Here is a 16,497-nt window from a genome sequence, read left to right as displayed (position 1 = left end):
AAACAAACAAACAAAAACACCAATGTAAGCAAGATGAGAGTTGAGAACTCAAAATGATCTACTATAGTATAATGGGTAAGTATATAGTCTCTAAAGCCAGACTTTTTATGAGCCAATTCCAGTTTCTCTGCTTCCTACTTGTCTAACTGGAAACAAAGTCATTAACTGTCCTGAGCCTCAGATGTAAAGCAGAGATGATAACTGAGTCTGCTTCTCTCATTGTTGAGGAAGATTGGCTGGGAAGATAGCTGGAAAGTACTTTTGCACAAAATCCTGTACATACTAATTGGTAAGCATTATTGTTAGCATCAAGAAACATCCAGGTAAGCAATGTTCTCATAATCCACACTTTGAACTGCAATCATCTCATATACTAATAACAGCACACAATATTCTGTCTGACATTCAATTATGTTATATGCAAGCATTCTGTGGAAAAAAAAATTCTGTCCAGTGTGAGAATGACAAATAAACCTCTCATCTCCCTGTCTAGTGACCTTATCTACACTCCCAACCCCCATGAGCTATAGCAACTTAGGCAAATTTCCTGACATCTTGATCTTGGACTCAACTTCTGTGTAATGGGGTAGTAAGAATTCTAATCTAGGGAGTCGGGCGGTAGCACAACAGGTTAAGCACATGTGGTGCAAAGCACAAGGACCAGCTTAAGGATCACGGTTCGAGCCCCTGGCTCCCCACCTGCAGGGGAGTCACTTCACAGGCGGTGAAGCAGGTCTGCAGGTGTCTATCTTTCTCTCCCCCTCTCTGTCTTCCCCTCCTCTCTCCATTTCTCACTGTCCTATCCAACATTGACGACATCAATAACAATAACAACAATAACTACAACAATTAAAAAAACAAGGGTAACAAAAGGAAATTAATAAATAAATATATTTTTAAAAAGAATTCTGATCTCTGACATCTGGATTAAAGACTATGTGATAAAAAAGCATATGGAGACAAAGAGAGTGAGTGTATTTTGGAAAAAATTAAATGAAACCAGGCTGTTTCCTACTGATGGCAATTTTTTCCTTTCTAAGTAAATATGTCTGTTCTTGAGTTTGCCTATTCTCTTTTCCCTTTCTAAAAAACTGGGACAGGCCAGGAAATAGCTTAGCCACTACTTCATGTGCTTTAATAATACATGAGGTCCGGGATCTAACCACCATTAGTAGATAGGATCACAATGAATGGCACTGGGAAATTCCATGGATGGTAGAGTGGTGTTGCAGTCTCTCCCTCTTTTCCAGACTCTCCTGACTTCTTTGTCTAATCCTGGCATATGGTACTCTTCCCATCATTGATGATTTCTCATAGCATGTCTATGATTATATCTGGATGTTATTTTTGTATGCAGGTATATCATTTATATGGATTAGATGATTGATCATTCACCATGAGATTCCATTGCATCTTTTTTAAATTTCTTTATTGGGGAATTAATGTTTTACATTCAACAGTAAATACAATAGTTTGTACATGCATAACATTTCCCAGTTTTCCACATAATATGTATAACCCCCACTAGGTCCTTTGTCATCTTTTTTGGACCTGTATTCTCCACACCACCCACTCCAGAGTCTTTTATTTTGGTGCAATACTACCAATTCCAGTTCAGGTTCTACTTGTGTTTTCTCTTCTGATCTTGTTTTTCAACTTTTGCCTGAGAGTGAGATCCCCTTATTCATCCTTTTATTTCTGACTTACTGCACTTAACATGAATTTTTCAAGGTCCATCCAAGATCGACTGAAAACGGTGAAGTCACCATTTTTAATACCTGAGTAGTATTCCATTGTGTATATATACCACAAATTGCTCAGCCACTCATCTGTTGTTGGACACCTGGGTTGCTTCCAGGTTTTGGCTATTACAAATTGTGCTGCTAAGAACATGTGTGTACACAGATCTTTCTGGATGGGTGTGTTGGGTTTCTTAGGATATATCCCCAGGAGAGGAATTGCAGGACCATAGGGTAGGTCCATTTCTAGCCTTCTGCGAGTTCTCCAGTGTTCTCCACAGAGGTTGGTCCAGTTTACATTCCCACCAGCAGTGCAGGAGAGTTCCTTTGACCCCACAACCTCTCCAGCATTTGCTGCTGCTACCTTTTCTGATGTACAACATATTAACAGGAGTGAAGTGGTATCTCATTGTTGTCTTTATTTGCATTTCTCTGACAATCAAAGACTTGGAACATTTTTTCATATGTTTCTCAACATTTTAGACCTCTTCTGTGGTGAATATTCTGTCTATGTCCTTTCCCCATTTTTGGATGGGGTTATTTATTTTCTTGTTAGTTTGGCAAGCTCTGCTGTATATATTTTGTCTACTAAACTCTTGTCTGATGTATGGCATGTAAAGAAAGATTTTCTCCCATTCTGTGAGGGGTCTCTTGGTTTGGGTAGTGGTGTCTTTTGCTGTGCAGAAGCTTTTTAATTTGATGTAGTCCCATAGGTTTATGCTTGCCTTAGTCTTCTTTGTAAATTGGATTCATTTCATTGAAGATGTCTTTAAAATTTATGTGGAAAAGAGTTCTGCTAATATTTTCCCCTAAGTATCTGATAGCTTCTGTTCTAACATCCAAGTCCTTGATCCACTTGGAATTTACTTTTGTATTTGGTGAAATATAGTGGTTCAGTTTCATTCTTCTGCATGTTTCAACCCATTTTTTCCAACACCATTTATCCTTATTCCTTTTGATTCTAAATATGATATGTCTTGGTGTCTTTAAGTCTGAGTTAATTCTGTTTGAGACTCTCTGGGCTTCTTGAACCTTTATGCCTTTTATGTTGTCTATACTAGAGAAGTTCTCAGTTATTATGCTTTCTTTCTCTCTCTCTCTCTCTCTCTCTCTCTCTCTCTCTCTTTTTTCCTCTGGTAAGCCAATAATGTGTATATTATCCCATAGGTCTCTTTTGTTGTTTTTAGTATCTCTTAATCTCTTTTTGAGATCTCTTACTTCTTTTTTAGTTGTCTCTAATTCATACTCAATCCTGCTAATTCTGTCTTCACCCTCATTTATTCTATCCTCTCTCCCCTCTACTGTTTTCTGGAGTTCATCTGTTTTGTTACCCTGTTCTGATACTATTTTAGCTTGTTCAGATAGTTGTGTTCTTAGCTCAGCTATTTCAGCTTTCAGCTTTCTAATAACCTTGAGATAATTAGTGTTTTCTTCCAGAGTCTCATTTGTTGTTTCTGTACTTCTGATGACAATGCTTTCAATCTCTTTAGTCACTCGTGTGATTATTTCCTTAACTAGTGTTTGGATGTTGACCTCATTATTTTGTGTTTCACCCTTTGGGGGGCCTTTTAGCTGGACTCTTGTCCTGGTTCATTTTTCCAATATTTCTTCTTGTTGGTTTTACCATTTTATATAGTATGTTATGAGATCCCTCTCTTAGTACTTTTCAAATTACTGGTCACTCTTGCCTGGACTGACTTGTGTCTAAGTAACATAATTAAAGAGTTCATAATTGTGGAAATCGACAGTTGTTTCAATATTATTTTAATCCCTGAGTTGGAGCACAGTGATTTAAAAGTCTCTTTTGTTTTTTTTCTTCCCTCTAGGCTATGGGAGCCTGAGGGCTTTTAAACTCTCAGTAGGCTTCTTAGCTTAATCACTGATTCCTGACCAAGAGATAAATCAGAGTGGGGCAGAGATAATCCAGTGTTGATGCAAAGAGACTCTCACAGCCCCACCGCTAAGGCCACAGAAGTATAGATCTTCTCCCGAGTTTCCTGGTTAGATCTCTGTCCCCTGGTGCCAGCCCATGGTCTCCTGCCACTGCTCCAGATTCTGAGGGCAGTAGCAATGGAGACTGACAATTGCATTTGGTGAGTCTTCGGGGAGTCCTCTCCTCCCTTCAGCTGTCTTATTGTTGGTGAAACAGACTGGAGGTGGTGTCTCAACTGATAAACGGCCAGACTGTTACCAGCCACTAAATCTCCTAAGCTTCTCTATGTCCACGCACCACACGTGTTTGCACTCACCGGTGGTTTGGTATGTTCCTGAAGTCGTTTTAGTCCTGTCTTCTTGTGGTCCCAGGTGTTGTCCTTTGGTCTTCCTAGTTGACCTGGGAAAGGAGAGGAAAGAAACACAGCTGATGCTGCTCTGTAGCCCTGCCTCCCCCATTGCATCTTAAATATCTTTTAAAATCTTAAATATATTCTTTACTGAGGGAATTAAAAAAAAAACTACAAAGAGGGGGCCGGGCGATAGTGTAGCAGGTTGAGCACACATGGCGCGATGCGCAAGGACTGGAGTAGGGATCCGGTTAGAGCCCTTGGCTCCCCACCTGCAGGGGAGTCGCCTCACAGGTGGTGAAGCAGGTCTGAAGGTGTCTATCTTTCTCTCCCCCCTCTGTCTTTCTGTCTTCTCTCCATTTTTCTCTGTCCTATCTGACAATGAAGGACATCAACAACAACAATAATAACCACAACAAGGCTACAACAACAAGGGCAACAAAAGGGGGAAAAAATGACCTCCAGGAGCAGTGGATTCATGGTGCAGGCACCAAGCCCCAGCAGTAACCCTGTAGGCAAAAAAAAAAAAAAAAACTACAAAGAAGAAAATCAAACTGCAATTTCTATATTAAGATATTATGAATGCTAATATTTTTCTGTGTAACTGACCAGTGTCCTTTCTGAATAAATATATTTAAAGGTAAATGACCACTATCTTTAATGTCATGGTATCTTTCATAACAGATGTATAGACTTCATCATAAATATGGGAATTATAATTTCATCACATTGTATTATAATTTATGCAGTGTTTTGTTTTGAACCCTTAGGTTGTCTCCAAGTGTTTAACGTGAAGAATGCCATACATTCAACATTAAGTTTTTAATTGATTTATTTTCCCTTTTGTTGCCTTGTGGTTTTTTTATTGTTGCTGTAGTTATTATTGTTGTTGTTATTGATGTCATCATTGTTATATAGGACAGAGATAAATGTAGAGAGGAAGGGAGACAGAGAGGGGGAGACAAAAGTAGACACCTGCAGACCTGCTTCACCGCCTGTAAGCGACTCCCCTGCAGGTGGGGAGCCAGGGCCTCAAACTGGGATCCTTAAGCCGGCCCTTGCACTTCACGTAGCCACATGCATTTAGCCTGCTGCGCTACCATCCAACTCCCTCAACATTAAATTTTGTGACTATTTCTGGTTATTTTTTTGTAGGATAAAGTCTCAATCCTAAATTTACTATAGCAAATGGTTTGAACATGCTCAGGTTTTTTTTTAATACTTAAAATGCTAAATTGCTCTCTAGAATGTTTTAAACTGCTTTTATATAGTCAATATTAATATGGATATTTTTCTCTTCTTTTCCTTTTTATTATCATTATTTTTTTTAGCCTCCAGGGTTATTATTGGAGCTCAGTGCCTGCACTACAAATCCACCACTCCTAGTGGCCATTTCTACCTTGTTTGTTGTTATTTTTTGACTGGGGATCCTGTTTGTTCTTTTTTTTTTTTTGGCCTCCAGGGATATTGCTGGGGTTAGTGCCTGCACTACAAATCCAGTGCACCTGGAGGTCATTTTTCCCATTTTTTTGCTCTTGTTACCCTCACTGTTGTCATTTTATTGTTGTTGTTGTCGTTGTTGTTGTTGGATAGGACAGAGAGAAATAGACAGAGGAGGGGAGACAGACGGGGGAGAGAAAGGCAGACACCTGCAGACCTGCTACACCACTCCTGAAGCGACTCCCCTGCAGGTGGGGAGTCAGGGGCTGGAATCCGGATCCTTAAGCAACCCTCTGTGCTACCAACCGACCCTGCTTTATTAATTAATTTATTTGTTTATTTATTTTGCCTCCAGAGTTACTGCTGGAGCTCAGTGCCTGCACTAGGAATTCACTGCTCCTGGAGGTCATTTTTTCCCATTTTTGTTGCCCTTGTTGTTGTCATTATTGTTATTGTTGTTGTTGTTGTTGTTGTTGTTGGATAGGGCAGACATAAATTGAGAGGGGGAGCCTGCCAGGGGGAAAGAAACACCTGCAGACTTGCTTCACCACTTGTGAGGCAACCTCCCAGGAGGTGGGGAACTGGGGGCTCAAACTGGGATCCTTAGGCCAGTCCTTGCGCTTTGCACCATGTGCTTAACCTTCTCCGCTAGCGCCCGACCCCCCACTTTTTTTTAATAAACTATAAGCCTTTAGATTCTGTTCATGAAGACCTTTACTACACTAAGATCAAGAAGTGATTACACCGCACATCCATCTTTTCAAAATATATCATTTCTCTGTATGGGTTATTTTTCACATTATATGCTTTAATCCATCTGAAACGCATTCCAACCCTTTTAACCCACGTTTGTTCCATCCTTTTGATATAGAGAGAACACTTTAGTTTTAAGAAATCAGAAACTGAAGTCAAATTTATTTAAACAAACAAACAAAAACCCAGAACTAATTGGTCCTTGTAAGTGAAAAACTCCTAAGTCTTCAGGGCTATGCTTGGGTAGGTGATTCACACAATGTGGGAGCGATTTGATGGTTCTTCTTTTGCTAACAAAGTGCTGCTAGCAAAGCTCCACTCCCTTTTGCCAGAAGAAGTAAAGCTAGACCTTTCCTTTGTGGTCCAAGATGGTTACCAAGAATTCCCAGGGTTCCATGCCCCACTAAATAAAACTATTCTTCTTTGTTATTCTTCTTATTTGAATATTTATATACTTATGTATTTTATTCTTTTTTTTTCCCCCCTTCTAGGGTTATCGCTGGGGCTCAATGCCTGCACTATGAATTCACTGCTCCTGGTGGACATCTTTTTTTCCTTCATTGTTACTGTTATTATTGTTGTCTTTGGATAGGACAAAGAGAAATTGAGAGAGGAGGGAGCGATAAAGAAGAAGAAAGGAAGATAGATACCTGCAGGCTTGCTTCACCTCTTATGAAACGAAACCCCTGCAGGTGGGAAGCTGGGGGCTTGACTGAGGCTCCTTGCATGGGTATTTTCTTCTTTTTTTTAATTATCATTATTTATTTATTGGATAGAGATGGCCAGAAATTCAGAGGGAAGGGGGTGACAGAGAGGGAGAGAGACAGAGACACCTGCAGCCCTGCTTCACCACTGGTGAAGCCCCCCACCCCCCAGGTGGAGAGCAGAGCTTGAACCTGGGTCCTTGCACACTGTAACATGTGCACTCAACCATGTGTACCACCACCCAGCGGGGTATTTTATTATTTTAACCAGACAACTACTCAGTTCTGGTTTACTATGGTGTCAGGGGTTTACCTCAATGATTCACAGGTTCTTCCTGCTTTAATATGATAGATCCAGTGAAAATAGACCACAGCTCCAACTCTCTCATGAATTTAAAATCTTTGTCACTTGGCTACTTTGTTCTCTGGTTACTTATTTTACAGTATTCTTTTCTTTCCTTTTTTTTAAAACTCAGGCCTTCTTCTAAACACACTGTACTATCTTTTCCTGGTCAGCTGCACAATGATTCAGGACTCCGGACACAATACTGAGCACATGTCAAGCATCAAACTGAGTCCATATTGTCTCATCCAGGGCAAGCTATTGTGAATTTGGTCCTATTTCAGATATTGTCCCTAAGTATTTTCATAGCAGATCTTTTATCCTTTGCTGCAGTTTTTTTTTTAATTTTCCCTCCAGGGTTATTACTGGGGCTTGGTGCCCGCACTACGAATCTACTGCTCCTGGAGGCCACATCCCCCCCCCCCTTTGTTGCCCTTGTTGTTCATTGCCGTTATTATTGTTGTCATTGCCGTCATTGTTGCTGGATAGGACAAAAAGAAATGGAGCAAGAAGGGAAAGACAGAGAGGGGGAAAGACAGACACTTACAGACCTGCTTCACCACCTGTGAAGTGACCCCCCCCCCCCGCAAGTGGGGAGCCGGGGCTTGAACTGGGATCCTTACGGTCCCTGAGCTTGGTGCCATGTGCGCCTAACCCCTGCGCCACCGCCCGACTCCCTTTGCTGCGGTTTTTACTATACCTGTACTTTTCAACAACATTCTGCTCTCCATCTAATATGAATTAAGTGCTTATCTTCCTCCTACTTTTATATGTTGAATCCTAATCACCAATATGATGATAAAGATTGGAACTGGGGTGAGGGCTACTGACTAACTCATGAGGAGTAAATCCTCAGGAACGGGATTAGTGCCCTTATAAAAAGATATACAAAGGGGGCTGGGTGGCCACCAGGTTAAGTGCAAGGACCCTGCCAGTCCCTGTTCAGGGTGCCATTATGTGGGGCTAGCTTCGTGGGTGGGAGACAGACGACCAGGGACTCATGGCTGAGCTGGGAAACAGAATCTCTTTATTCATGTGGAATGCAGCTCAATCTAAACTAAGCTATCTAAACTATATATAATCATAATCCTGTCCTTATATATATACTCGCCAAGTAGGGTGGAAACAGGATGTGCCGTAGAGAGGGTGGCGCGAAAAGACAGTGGTGGAAATCAGGGTGACTACCAGAGGGGGTGGAGCAAAAAGACATTGAGAACCAGTGGGGATTAAACCAATGCCCTGCAGGCAGGTCAGTGCTTAGTTAACAGTGGTTATGTAAATAGAATACAGTGTTAAGCAGGGGGGGGTTAAACCAATGAAACAGAAGGGGTCTTAGAAGCATACCAACAGACCCATGCAAGGACCCATGCAGGGATCCCAGTTTGAGCCACCACCCCTACTCCCCACCTACAAGGGATCGATTCACAAGCAGGTCTGCAGATGTCTATCCTTCTCTTCCCCTATACTCCCCTCCCCCTCTCAATTTCTCTACGTCTTATCCAATAAAATGGAAAAAAACAGCTTCCAGGAGCCGTGGATTCATAGTGTCAGCACTGAGATCTAGTGATAACCCTGGAAGACACCTGCAGACCTGCTTCACTGCCTTTGAAGTGACACCCCAGCAGCCATTTTTTTAAATCATTTTTTAATTGGGGGAATTAATAGTTTACAGTCAACAGTAAAATATAGTCATTTGTATATATGTAACATTTATTTATTTATTTTTCCTTTTGTTGCCCTTGTTATTTTTTATTGTTGTAGTTATTACTGTTGTTGTTATTGATGTTGTTAGATAGGACAGAGAGAAGACAGACAGGGGAGAAAAAGATAGATACCTGCAGACCTGCTTCACTGCCTGTGAAGTGACTCCCCCAGCAGCCATTTTTTAATTGGGGGAATTAATAGTTTACAGCCAACAGTAAAATATAGTAGTTTGTATATGTGTAAGCATTTCTGTTTATTTATTTTTCCTTTTGTTGCCCTTGTTATTTTTATTGTTGTAGTTATTATTGTTGTTGTTGGATAGGACAGAGAGAAATTGAGAGAGGAAAAGACAGAGAGGGGGAGAGAAAGATAGACACCTGCAGACCTGCTTCACCATCTGTGAAGGGACTCTCCTGCAGGTGGGGAGCCGGGGGCTCGAACTGGGGTCCTTACCAGGTCCTTGCGCTTTGCACCACCTGCGCTTAACCTGCTGCGTGACTGCCCTACACCCAACATTTCTCAGTTTCCACCTAACAATTCATCCCCCATCTAAGTCCTCCTCTGCCATCATGTTCCAGGACCTGAACCCCCCACCCCCACCCCAGAGTCCTTTACTTTGGTGCAATACATCAAACCCAGTCCAAGTTTTGCTTTGTTTTCTTATTTTTCTTTTTTTTATTATTATTAGTGATTTAATAATGATCTACAAGACTGTAGGATAGGAGGGGTAAATTTATACAATTCCCACCACCAGAGTGCCATATCTATCCCCTCCACTGGACACTTCCCTATTCTTTTTTTTTTTTTTTTCCTCCTCCAGGGTTATTGCTGGGCTCGGTGCCTGCACCATGAATCCACCGCTCCTGGAGGCCATTTTCCCCCCCTTTTGTTGCCCTTGTTGTAGCTTCGTTGTGGTTATTATTATTGCCCTTGTTGACGCAATTCGTTGTTACATAGGACAGAGAGAAATGGAGAGAGGAGGGGAAGACAGAGAAGGGGAGAGAAAGATAGACACCTGCAGACCTGCTTCACCGCTTGTGAAGCGACTCCCCTGCAGGTGGGGAGCCGGGGCTCTAACCGGGATCCTTAAGCCGGTCCCTGCGCTTTGCGCCACATGCGCTTAACCCACTGCGCCACCGCCCGACCCCCACTTCCCTATTCTTTATCCCTCTAGGAGTGTGGACCAAAAATCTCTATGGGATGCAGAAGTTCAGAGGTCTGGATTTTGTAATTCCAACAGGCTTTTTTTTTCTTTTCCTATTTATTTATTTTTCTTTCTGTTCTGTTTTTTTAAGTATTTATTTTATTCCCTTTTGTTGCCCTTGTTGTTTTATTGTTGTAGTTATTGATGTCATCGTTGTTGGATACTACATAGAGAAATGGAGAGAGGAGGAGAAGATGGGGGGGGAGAAAGACACCTGCAGACCTGCTTCACTGCCTGTGAAGCAGTTCCCCTGCAGGTGGGGAGCTGGGGGCTCGAACTAGGATCCTTAAGCCGGTCATTGAGCTTTGTGCCACGTGTGCTGCTGCACTACCGCCCAACTCCCTCTGTTCTGTTTTGATTGGACAGGGAGAAATTGAGAGGGGGAGAAGATAGAGAGGAAGAGAGAAAAAAAAAGACACCCATAGATTTGCTTTAATACTTGTGAAGAGTCCCCTCCTGTAGGTGGTGAGCAGGGACTAGGACCCAGGTCCTTATAAGAGGTAATGTGTACACTTAATTGGATGAGCCACTGCCTGGACCTCACCAAAAACTTAAAAAAAAAAAAAATGGAAGTTGGTTGTTTGTAAACTAGGAAGTAAGTTATGAATAGACAGTGAATCTGTTGTCACTTTGTTCTTGTACTTTCCAGTCTCTTAGTTTCCAGAACTGTGCCAACATTTTTGCTTAAGCTATCCACCCAGTCTCTAGTATAAGGGATTTAGACACCATCCCTAGCCATTCTGTGACATACCTGAAGATTGACTTGTTTTGCAGCGTTTGACACAACTAACCTCTTCTTAGAGGTTTGGGCAACAGTTTTCCTCTCCCATCTCCATCCCATCTGCCATATTTACCATTCTCCCTCTCACTAGTGCTCACCTATCCTCCTCTGTTCCCTTCCTAAGGCAACACACTTCTGAATGCAAGATCCAAAAGACTTCCTGGTTCTCTTCTCACTTGAGTGGTCAACAGCATCATTTCTACTTCCGGAGCACAAACTAGACCTCTTGTCAGCTGAGAGCAATTGATATCAGCAGGGCTCCGTGAGTAAGCTTGCATATTTCCTCTCTTCTGAGAATAATTTACAACCTGATGCACCACTACTTACTGTTTTTAAAGCCTCCCTCCCAGATGTTATCATCTAAAACATATCTTTTGAAGATATATTCTAATTTTAGAAGTACTTAAAATGTGAGGGGGAAGCTTATACCTTAAGTTATGAGGAAATGTTATAGCAGAATGACTGTTTTTCAATTAACAAATTTAGTCAGTCTGTCCCACTAAATGAAAGTACTCTTCTTTGTTATTATTTTATTTATTTATTTATGTAATTCTTTTGACCAAAGACCTACTCAGCTCTAGCTTACTGTGGTGTCAGGGATTGAATCTGTGATGTCTGTTGTCTCAGGCATGAGAATCTGCTGCATGGACCACTGTGCTATCTCCCTGGCTCTTCTTATTATGTTTATAAGTACATGTATGCACACACACACACACACACACACACACACACAGATTCATGGGTTTCTATCACTTCCCCATACCTTAATTGCCCTTTTTTTTTTTTTTACAAGTTTGAGTGCTTCTTTTGAATGGGGGAGGGGGGGCTTGACATATACCCCTATTACTACTTTTCTATATATCCTTTAAAAATAAAATACAAGCTAGTCATACCCCCCTTTTTTTTTTCAGAATAGTCATATTATCCTTTTTTCTAATGGCTTCCTTTCTTCATTGGAATCACCAGTTTTCCAGGAATTTAAAATTTGAGTGATTCTTTGTCTCACTGAGCTTCCTTCCTTCTTTCCTAACCAAAGTCTCATGTCCATATTTCCTCTTTACCTGTTCAAGTCTTCTTAGTGTCAGGCTTGCAAGTAAAAATGGCCTCTGCCTATTACACACTCACTTGTTTTAAGCTGTTTGTCACTTCCACATCACCAACACATTCTTCTTAGCCAGTAAAAATTAAGCATAGAGAAGTACCCCCTCAATAACCAGTTAGTTTAAATTTAAGCCATGCCAACTTTACATGACGCAAACTTTTCAGCAGAGTGAGCTTGTCAGTAGATCGTGAAGTTCTCCATTACCCCTTTAAAGTCTCCCCTTCTGGGCCAATCACGTTGTTGTTTGTATTGGGAAAGCATTAATGATGTTGCCATAACAGGATGACAAGGTATGCTAGAGCTAGATGACAACACGTGGCCAGTGGCGACAGAGCATGAGCCAGACTGTGATGGGAAGGACTCCCAAGGCCATGGGCTGAAACTACAGAAGCAGACTTGGATGTCAGGGTAGCTGGGCTGTGCAAGACCCTACCAAAGGGAAGTTCAAAAAACATCAAATAAAGTAAAGCAAGGAATGCTAAACTGTCCAAGACAGCTGGGAGATAGCTCACACGGCCAGAGTGTGCGCTTCACCATGCATGAGAGTCCAGGTTCAAGGACCCAGTCATCACAGGGGAGCACCATGCAAGAAGGAAACTTCATGTACAGTGGGGCAGTACTGTGGCATCTCTTCATTTCTCTCTGTCCCTCTGTCTCTGTCCCTCTCTAACCCTCTATCTGAGGGAGGTGCATAATCTGCTGGGAGCATGGAGCTCTAGCAAATCCCAGCACAAAAGGGTAAGCACCTGGATATCACAGTGTGAGGAGATCACAACTAGGATGTGGACAGCAGAATACAGTCCTCTGGGGAATAGAGCTAGTCAGAGATCAAAGTCAAGGTAAAGATGGCCAAGGATTGTTTTTTGTTTTGTTTTGTTTTGTTTTTTGAGAGAGAGAGAGGGAGGAGATTGGAATGCAAGACAGAATGACTAGAGGCTGATGCTGTGTAGGTCAAGGTAGAGCCCCAGAATTGGATGAGAAAAGGGGTACTACGATAGGAGGGATTGTAGGTTCACAGTTGTCCTGACTAGAAGAAAAAAAGATACGGGGACTGACCATCAAAAATGCATTGAAATATTTTGGAAGATGGAGAGTTGTACCCATGGGTAGTAGCCCAAAGACAATCTACCTGCTGGTTACTAGGAAGAATAAAAGCAACACAACTGGCCAGGTACCTTATTAAACACTGACACCCCCACCTGCCCCCCCTCCCACCAGACAATATCGCTTCTCCTTTTATGTTCACCCAGATGTTCTCTACCAAGCTTTCAGTCCTTGGTTTGTGGGTTTCTGTTTGTGTGCATTTTGTGAGTTGTTGGCTTACAAAGCTACTCTGTTTTGCCTTCTATTATGTGCTTCTTTTATACAAATTATATACCTTCATATTGGCATAATACAGCAATAGCTACCATTTACTGAGTACTTACCACTACACCAGGAACCACACTAGTTGATTTATACACTATTCTATTTAATCCCCACAACCTGCTTGAAGGGTAAGTATTATTATCTCCACTTTTAAAAATAGGAAGCAGAAGTTTATATGGTTTATGTAATCAGCCCAAGGTCACACAGCTGGGACACAAAAGAGCTCAGATGCAAACGTGGCTTTGTCTAATGACCTATCCATTGCTTGATTGACTACATTTATATTGTGACACATTCAAACAACCCTCAATGACACCTGCCAGTCACCAGATTTTCATCTGCTTTTGTACCATCTTCTATTTCCTTTACCCTCCGATTTCATAATACCCAGTACTGCTATGTTTAAGAAGTAATAAGTACCCACTGAATGAATTAATGAAATTTTTAAATGTGACTGGAATTACTATGTCCTTTCTCAGTGTGGGGGCTTGCCCAGTCAAGTAGCAAGGCTTTTTTGAGTTTGCTCTATAAAAATACCAAATTCATGCACATTCATTCATTCTAAGGAAGAGAAGGGGCAAAGTATTCAGTGTATACTGAACTAAGAAGGCCTACTTTATTCCCAGATAAATCAGTTGTAGGCAGATGTGTTTATATATTCAAATAAACTTGAGAAGCTAAATTTAAAAGTTAAAGTAGGGGGCCAGACTAAGTGGATTAAGCACACATAGTGCGAAGCACAAGGGCAGCAAGAAGGATCAGAAGGATCTTGGTCTGAACCCCCGGCTCCCCACCTGCGGAGGTGGGGGGGGTCACCTCACTAGTAGTGAATCAGGTCTGCAGGTGTCTATCTTTCTCTCCCCCTCTCTGTCTTCTCCTCCTCTCTCCATTTCTCTTTGTCCTACCCAACAACAACAACAACAGCAATGGCAACAACAACAACAATAGTAACCAAACGGGAAAAACAGCCTTCAGAAGCAGTGGATTTGTAGTGCAGGCACCCAGCCCCAACAATAAGCTTGGAGAAAAAAAAATAGTTAAAAGGAGGGGCCAGGTGGTGGTGCACCTGGTTGAGTACACGTTCAAAATATGCAAGGACAGGAGTAGGGCTGTAGCGCAGGTGGCGCAAAGCCCAAGGACTGGGTAAGGACCCCGGTTTGAGACCCCGGCTCCCCACCTGCAGGGGAGTCCCTTCACAGATGGTGAAGCAGGTCTGCAGGTGTCTGTCTTTCTCTCCCCCTCTCTGTCTTCCCCTCCTCTCTCCATTTCTCTCTGTCCTATCCAACAACGACAATATCAGTAATGACTATAACAATAAAACAAGGGCAACAAAGGGGAATAAATATTTTTAAAAAATATTCAAGGATATGGGTTAGAGTCCCTGGTCCCCAGCTTCAGGGGAATGTTCTGCAAGTGGTGAAGCAGTGCTGCGTGTGTCTCTTTGTCTCTCTGTCTATCAATCCCTTCCCTCTCAATTTCTGGCTGTTTCTATTCACTAAATAAAGATTTTTTTAAAAAGCTAAAGTAAAGGGGATCCATGGACCATTGTTTTCTCCAGAAGTCTGGATCTGGCAGTCTCTCTCATGACCTGATCTCCGTGTTTGTCTAAAGCAGAGGTTGCCAAACTACTGTCCACTGGCCAAATGCAGTCCACACCCTGTTTTTGTATGGCCTCTAAGCTAAGAATTGTTTTTCACATATTCCAGTAGCTGGGAAAGATCAAAAGAAGAATGCTATTTGGTGACATGAAAAAGTCAATTGTTAGTAACGATAACGTTTTATTAGAACATAGCTATGTCTGTTTGTTTATAAATTGTCTATTACTGCGTTCTCACTATGAAGGCACAGATGGGACAGAAACTTAATTTTTTAATGTAGTTCAATTACTTTTTTAAAATGATCTTTATTTACTTATTGGATAGAGACAGTCATAAATGAAGAGGGAAGGGGCGATAGAGGGAGAGAGACACCTGCAAACTGCTTCACCACTTGCAAAGCTTTCGCCCTGCAGGTGGGGACTAGGGGCTCAAACGTGGGTCCTTGAGCACTGTAACATGTGCACTTAACCAGGTGCACCACCACCCGGCCCCCATTTCCTTTTTTAAAGATTTTTTTTATTTTACTATTACTATTTTTACTACCAGGGCTACCTCTGGGACTTGTTACCTGTGTGATTATGCTGCTTCTAGTGGTCATTTTTTTCTTTTGATAGAGTGAGAGACAGAGAAGGAGAGACCTACAGCACTGCTCTACTGCTTAGATTCCATTTCTATTTATTTCATATTAGATAAAGTTTCTGAGCCAGATCATTCAGAGGACCACTCTGGTACATGCCATGTAAGGGCTTGACCCAGGAGCTTAAGGTGTGAGAATCATGTGCTATTTTCTCAGGGCTCCATGGGATAGAGACTTCATATTCACAAAGCTTAACCTATTTCCTAACTGACCCCTTATAGTAAAACTTTGCTAACACCGATTCATAACACAGGATGCTACAGAACTAAAGCACTGTTTATACCACATCTACTATTTCAGTTTCTGATCCAAGGACACTAGACCGTAAGGTCATGACTTCTCCTTTTGCTATGAAGGAAGTTTTCATGTTCTCAAGACAAAGTAAGCCCCCCCTTTGGATTTTCCTAATCTCTTGATAGCAGCAGTAACTTTCTACTGAAACAATAAAATGGGCTGAAAACCACTGGTTTCTCTCGGATATAATATATCTCTTCCTGTGAAAATTCATCTCTCACTGTGCAAACTCATCTCTCCCTTTGATGGGAAACTGGAGCTGGGCATCCTTCTGGGTGGTTACAGGGTATTACAGAGTTACAGCGGCACCAACACAGATTCTCCAGCCTCCACTGGCTGATCAAGGTGGAGTGATGGAAGCAGATGGGTGAGGAAGAGCAAATTGTTTTTTGTCACCACCATGGGATGTAAATAAAGACAACAATGACTCAGACTGACCAGATACAGGTGAATATTACTGTCAAAATATCAAAACGAGTTCAGAAAACCATTAATATCTCAGAAGAATAACGTCAGAAGCCCTCACTTAATCTGTTAGCTCACAAGTG

The 16,497-nt window shown here is 41.8% G+C and overlaps 1 protein-coding gene across 7 annotated transcripts in view; it reads right to left on the bottom strand.

The window, feature by feature from the left end:
* Positions 1 to 16,497, bottom strand: part of MKLN1 (muskelin 1) — a 439,788-nt gene that overhangs the window by 409,425 nt on the left and 13,866 nt on the right. Inside the window, exon 2 of one of the 7 annotated variants that reach the window (XM_060196581.1) lies at positions 3,989 to 4,071. The exons of the other annotated variants lie outside the window; for them this stretch is intronic. The gene's annotated coding sequence lies outside the window, so the exon portion shown is untranslated. The remainder of the gene's footprint in view (positions 1 to 3,988; positions 4,072 to 16,497) is intronic. 7 annotated transcript variants of the gene reach the window in all.

Source organism: Erinaceus europaeus, chromosome 8 (genome assembly GCF_950295315.1).
Source record: "Erinaceus europaeus chromosome 8, mEriEur2.1, whole genome shotgun sequence".
NCBI lineage: Eukaryota > Metazoa > Chordata > Mammalia > Eulipotyphla > Erinaceidae > Erinaceus > Erinaceus europaeus.
The sequence above is the reverse complement of the archived record's forward strand: the minus strand, read 5'-3'. Positions and strand labels throughout refer to the sequence as shown.